This window comes from Tigriopus californicus, chromosome 3 (assembly GCF_007210705.1).
Source record: "Tigriopus californicus strain San Diego chromosome 3, Tcal_SD_v2.1, whole genome shotgun sequence".
In the NCBI taxonomy this organism is placed as follows: Eukaryota; Metazoa; Arthropoda; class Copepoda; order Harpacticoida; family Harpacticidae; genus Tigriopus; species Tigriopus californicus.
The window spans coordinates 9,197,936-9,205,075 of NC_081442.1; the positions used below are offsets into that span (position 1 = coordinate 9,197,936).

Below are 7,140 nucleotides of genomic sequence, written 5' to 3' on the forward strand. Positions count from 1 at the left end.
TCACCGAGGTACAAAATATGCGGAGCGTGGGCCATGGGGGCTCGCCCAACGTATGTTGCCAAATCCCGAATTCTCCGACTCAGTCACTCGCTCTCTCACTCACTCTGTTCGGTTATTCGCTTCAGTCTTTCTTGACGCGTCCCATGCCAAACCCTGGTCCTCTCTGGCCGGTTTCTATTGCGCATATCGCTCCCATGTACTTCGAAGACCCACTAGTACTGTATGCAGGATTGAAAGTGCCCACATCACAGTACGACTGGACAGTGTTTCTCAAAGCTGGATTAGGTCAGAAAAACGTTTTACAACTCTCAACTTTTGGGGCACCCCAAAAGTTACTTTCCCGGTCGTCCCTGATGTAACATCGGGTCAATTCATAATGTCTGGACATTAACTTTACTTTCTCCGACATAAACTGCCTTCTTTTAAGAGTAGAAAGACTCTATGTGAGGTAATTTTCTTTATTTCATCTTACCTATTAATGGAAAACATTCCAAATTTTCTTTGATCGTTCAAACCGATATCAGGAAAATAACTGAAAAAGAATTGAGTAAGAAAAGGAAAGCTTCTTTAAGCGACCTTGTTCGGCCAGCGTCGTCGCTATTGGTAGAGGCCTTTAAGAGAGTGAAGAGAGTGAGAGAAAGCCCTCCAGATACGTAAAAAGATGTAGCATTCAAGGTCCTAGAGTACGCCATGATCATCAAATGCTTGCGTAACGCAGATTCGACAAATAATCAAATACCGAGGACTTCTGATTTATTTATTCAATTCTTTTTTCCCCATGTGACGTAAATTCTCAATTTTAGGGCCGATTGGCGAATATGGTTTTGGTTTTAATCGGAACATGAATCACCAATTCAAAATGATTTCATTCTTCATTGACAAAGATTTTTTTATGCATACTTGAAGTCAAAGAAAATCAGGAATTTCATCTGATCGGTCAGCGAATTTTATAGGATTGCTTTACTGCTACAATACTGGGTGTAAAGGCCGGGACAGAAGAAAGTAGCACAAGTGATCAATCTATTTTTATTTTCGCCTGTTTTTCGGTTGTTGATGCGTTGCATTGGACAACACCTTTGAACACTCCACTCATTGGTAATAGAGGTAAAGATATTGAGCAAGTCTCGTTCATGAAGGGTCTAGGGGTCCCCCTGCAAGATAATGGAAAGTTCGATGAGCTTGTCTACCTGAAGGTAGATAAAGCTTTTCAAACGTGTGGTTGGATATATCGGACCTTTAAGTCCAGATATAGTATAACGATGTGTAGCAGGTTTGAAAAAGGTCAAACTAGTCCACAGATATTTTATTTGATGCATTGCCGTATGAGAGAGTTCTCCAAAGGGGGGGAGGTTGGAAGGTTGTGACTGAATAATAATCAGGTAGGGTACGAAACGGTACGAAAGCTATTTGATACTCTACGTTTTGGTAAGCCCTTTAAGCCCTCAAAAATGCGTTCTGCAATCAAGTCTTCCTCTGTTATTTTCTTCCTCGGACTCCCTCACTCTTCACATGCTTAACTTAATTTGCTTCCCTCTAATATACGCAGCAGGGAAATTATAGTAATCGATACAGCAACATCTTTTTTTGTCAGACTTTGACAAGTTTTATCCAAAATGCTGGATCAACCCTGTAAGGACTAGCTAGATTAGCCAGATCTAATTCGTTGGCGCATCAAATATCACATGAATGTGATGTTAAACACGAATTATTAGTTTTTCAATCTTGAACTGCATAAGAGTACATCCCCAATAGCGGCAAGGAGGTGCGCAAAAACTATTTTACCTTGAAACATAAAACTCATGTGATAAAATGTGAACGAAGGAAAACTTGCCCCTTATATTTCAGAATGAAAACGTTTTTTCACACTGATTTAAAGCTAGCTTCCTGCTAGGGTACGCAATGGCCAGCGACGCTTCACATAACCGGTCAGGTTTGTTGCGCCGGAGCCAAACACGCCGTTAGCCTGGTACAAAAAGTACAATTTTCGGTACGTAGTACGGTCCCACCGCCACGGGAGAGAACGCTGCACGTGATGGTACAAGTGCACGTGCACTCAAAATGCTCTGTCACGAACGTACTTTGTTCGTACGAAGAACTCACGTGTGGAGCTTCCAAGTATTTTTTAGGTTTTGTACACTTGAAATCAAATTGTAGCAAATTCATTTTTTGAGGACAATAATCAAGTGTTCAATGGATTTGGATTGCTGGATTGTGGGTTGCTGAGATTAATTTGATCTTGTACGTAAAATTCCGTTCAATGACCTCTGGGTCGACGCCATTAAACATTCCATCTCAGAGAAAGATATTCAGCAAGTTTCGTCCTTAAAGATATTGCAGACCTTAAAAAAAAAAAATGGAACGGTGCTCGATTAGCATATCCAGTTGAAAGCAGGTAAAGTTTTTCAAACATGTGGACGTTTCAGCCCCGAGATGATATCGCAATGCTAACTCAGTACAAGTTGATTGTTCAGTGAAATCTTGAATATTGCTTCACCCATTTAAGCTCCAATTAGTTCAGCAGGTTTCCAAAGAGCACCTTCAAGCCCTCGATATTCTAGGCTAGTTAAAACAATAAAGTCTCTTCTTTCTCGGGGCTCTTTCATTTTTCAATTTGCTTCTCTCAAGTATTCTCAGGGTATTGGGGGTCGATCCAGTAGCTTATCTTAAGTTAGACTTAAAAACGTTTTTGAACAAAATTCCTTATCGGCCCTAGTTTCAAAGGCCAGGCAAACCCGCCCAATGTGATGGAATAAATGATATCAATATGAAATGAGACAGAGTTTTTCCATCTGGAATTGCTAGGGATTTCATTATTAGTAGCGGTGAGGATGTCTGCGAAAAATTAAAAGAAGTAAAAAAGACTACTTTGTTTGTCTTGATTGCCTGGTACCCTCGGTCCTATTTTCAATGTTTCCCATTTGCAAAAGTCCGTTTTATTACGAAGGCGACTTGGCCATTGTAAGTACAGGCTTTCTTTTTAACCAAAGTCGAGTACTTGACATTTTTGTCCTTCGTTTTCAACCTTTTGACACCTTTCGGCATGGGTTGTGGTCATAGAAAACCAAGCAACTAGAATGCTTATGCTCAACAAGAGCTGTTCTGGATGAGCGTGTTTTCAGGTCAACTGGCGCTGAGTGGCAAGGGTCAATGACATTTTGTGAAATCTCGCTTTAGGCAATTTGAATTATTCCCATGAAACGTTCGTTATTCTTGTTTTCTTTTCATTTCAATTGAATCTTACAAATATACACGTAGAAAGAGCTGTAGAATAATAAAAACATCCTTTTTTTGGGCATAACAGACGTAACATGTCAAAAAAGGATTCGGACATTAGCAGGGGCAAATCACATATTCTATTGATTGCCCTTGTTCAGCAACGCATCTCGAAAGTGCATCAAAATGTAAACAAAATTGCAACGCAATAAAAGGAATTCTTTATTACGCCATCTACTTAAGAATCCGTGTCAGTTTCAACTTTCTCACTTATAATCTTTTTTATCAAATGGAGTCTGTAATAAAAAAATGTGACCACTTCGTGCACAGCAATTATCCGTCATACATTCCGTGTTAATTTGGCAAAGTTAAGACGCTCAGTTTTGAACTAAAATAGGGAAAAAATTCATTTTGACCAGATGGTCAATTTAGTTTGCACGCCTAATGTGGAATATTGTCATAGTGCATGACCAATTGCCCGTAGTACCAATGGAAGGTATCTTATTAGATAGTTCGTCTCATTGATTTTTTATTTCAGTATGTTGAAAAGCTTTAATTGTACTCGTTTCATGCTCCACAAGATCGTGATGAATGCAAATTTGGTAAGGTTGGGGCATGGACGACGTTACACTGGACATATTTGACGCCGCCAAACGTACCCTAATAGTATTGGGTCATTGAAGTAGCAGCTGCACGATGATGTCAGCACAAATTTTGGGAGGTCACTGGAGCACTTTCCAATACAGAAGAGGTACTAAAAATCCAAGATACAAATCGCCATATTCGACATAAAGCATTTCTGAGGTTTCAAAAAATCAATTGTAAAAATAGAAAATTCCAAAATACAAAAAAATAGTCGCAAAACTGCTTTTTTCTGCTACTATGTAATTTTTATGCAAGGTAATGAGTGAAACTGAGTAAATAAAAAAATGCAATGCTATATTAACCATTCCTGTAATGGATGAAAGAATGGAAACTTCAATTGAAGCCTTTAACAAAGAGCTGCAAGGCCTCAAAAGAACAATTGAGGTCTCAAAATTTGAAGATGACGTCATATTCCTTTCCCGCTTCAATGTCCCAATAATGGAAATTTTAAAAACCATTGGACTCAGCCTCCAGACCAGAAATTGAAAACATAATGGTCACGCTCTCCAAGCCAAGCAAATTCCCTTACCATAGACATTCAAAATTATAGGGAGGAACATGCCTAGTTTTAAGCTGTCGCTTGAGGAATTCCTGTCTACCAGGATTTGTTTCCTATTGTTCAAGTTTTTCAGCTGTCCAAGTTCAGTTGAGGTAAACAGGTGATACAAGATGGACGAACCGTGAAATTTGACTTGTTTGAATAAAAATTACAAGTGACAAGAATTCGTGTAAAGTTCCCAAATATTTTTGATGTGAGTGGTTGCCAGAGACATCCAAGCACTCCTTGAATGTGAATCAGATGTGTTTTATCAACTACAGAGCGAAAAAGGCGCCAACTACTACACGATCCTGGAATTTCAATGTCAATCATCTTGAATTACAAACAACAATATACGTGAAAATTGGACTATATTGACTGGAAATGATCACCAGTAACCTGTTAAACAGGATGGAGGGTGAAAACCGATCCAAGGTAAGGCCTAACTCATCGTTTTAGCCCCGTCTCTTAATGAGATCAAAGCCTACCGGGGTGTACAGCGACAATTTGATAGACCTCCAGTTAAATTGAGAACTCCATGGTTGGGGAAAACTGCCTGTTAACAGCTGTCAAGAAAAGCGCTTGTTTGAAATCAGACTCAAAATCAAAAGATCACACTATTTTAAGGCTTTTCGTGCACAAAAATGGGTAAAGCATGGCTTGTGCTTTGGTATATAGTTTTTTTTGACATTTTATTTTATTCCAGAAGCCATTCACCCACAGTTTCACGTTACATTTTTATCCCTTTGAATAGCTTTTTACATCAAAAAGTTCATTCTTATGTCTTTTTTTACAAGTGAAGTATGTCCAGGAATGAGTTATAAAAGCTGGTGAAGAGATTTCCAGTAAAAGCTCTGGGCAAAAAACGCAAAACTGATATAAAAACGCGAGATTTAGAGGCTCTGCTGGTGGTCTAGCAGTAACGACAGGGCTGTCAAAAGTATCGTGGTAGCATTTTACTGTCGCTTTATTTCTTGGGGGGGTTTTTTATTTTTTATATCTTGAGCAATGAATTTTATTTCTTCACGGAAATGAGTAAGAAATTCTTGATTGACGTAAGTCAATTCTTGAATTGGATCAACGTCGATTAACAAATGTTCCTTTGGCCGTTTCATATACTTGCTACATTGTGGCAAACCTGACTTGTTTCAGTGCACATCATTTCAGGCTTGATTTTTCCTTGTTTAAGGTCAGATTGATATTCAAATGTTCTTTGAGACTAAGACACATTGTTACGGCCGGATTCCCCAGATGTCGATGATGCTTCTTAGCTAGGTAAATCACAATAATCGATACTTCACACGATATATTGTTCGAAAAAATGGCGGTTACAACACGACAGAAAAGTTTCCGCTTAGTTGCTCAATCTTAAACTGTTTCTCAAGTAATTTGGCGCGTGCAAGCTTAGATCGGCCCTAGCGGATGTTAAGTTCAAAAATATCGTTGGTCCGTTTCACACATTTTTGTTATTTTTTAATGTTAGATTCGTGCCTTTACCATGTTTTGCAAAATGAAGAGTTAATCATCACACGAAAGTATTTACTGACCCTAATATGCTTCCAAATTCCAAAATATCATTTCCAGGTTGAAATTCACTCCAGGCCAATTTGGCATTGTCGGCAAGACTGATTAAAGAGGTTCGAAATTGATAAGGCATTCTGAATTCCGTTTCAATCTCTCTCACCATTGTGCTTGAATGTGGGCGACATGATTGGACCTTTATGTAATCGAGGTAATTCCGACACCTTTGGAGGTCAGCCTGAACCCAGGCTTGTTCTTTGTGTTTCAGTGATGTGTTTCCACCACATGGATGAAAATTGCAAATTGAGCCCCATATAAAGCGCCGTTAACGTAGTGGTCATACATCCTTGCTCAATGGACTCGGATCATTGACTCGTATCATTGAGTTTGTCACAGGAGAGCAATTGCTTGACAATGATTATTAGTATTAGTGGTTCTACTCAGAATTTGAACGCACCGTCAACGATTCATGTTTGTACCATAGTTGGCCTATGTATCTTGACTGCGAATGAAACATTTTGACACCCAGTAACAGCTGAAACGAAAACATGCAATAGCAATATTCTTAAATGTTGCCGCAAAACTATTCGGATTAGTTATGCGTAATAGTCCTCTTTCCACATTAGGGTAATTAGTCATGTGAAGTAAAGGAGATTTAGGGAAAAATGTAGTGCGGTGCCCTTTTTATTGGAAAAATTGTTTCAGGAGGACATAGACAAACATCACAGACATCTTGCACCATCGTCTGATAAGGAAAAGGAATGGTGATATTAAATTCCTTATATAGAACAAGGAATAAGGGAGAAAATGTTTTTGGTCATTCCATTACATTATGTATCAAAAATTATGTTGAGTTTCAAAATATGGGATTGCTCCATAATATATTTTATATTTTCAAAAGTTTAGTAACAAAAGATCATTTACGATCATTTACCTTTCAACTAAATGCAATTTTTAATTCAGTTTGGCATCCCTGCTATCAAGTTTTGCTGAGTTTTTCTTGGAATCTCTGACCAAACCTTCTTCAAGGCAATCTTCAGGCCGTCCGTGTTGGTGGGGCACTTCAGCTTGCTGATGGATTCCTTCAATGTCGAACAAGTCAGGGTAGTTAGCTGGCCATATCCCTTGTTCCCAAAACCCTCGCAGGCTATCCTGACACCATCCCTGGGGCTTGAAGGAATGACGCGCTGAAGCACCATATTGCTGATAAATTACTTCAGACT

The 7,140-nt window shown here is 38.9% G+C and overlaps 1 long non-coding RNA gene across 1 annotated transcript; it reads left to right on the plus strand.

Moving 5' to 3' along the window:
• Nucleotides 1-4,447: 4,447 nt before the first annotated feature.
• On the plus strand, nucleotides 4,448-6,824 carry LOC131878058 (uncharacterized). Its single transcript, XR_009372945.1, has 3 exons — nucleotides 4,448-4,831; nucleotides 5,981-6,128; nucleotides 6,186-6,824. It is a non-coding gene; the product is annotated as an uncharacterized LOC131878058 (long non-coding RNA).
• Nucleotides 6,825-7,140: the final 316 nt, after the last annotated feature.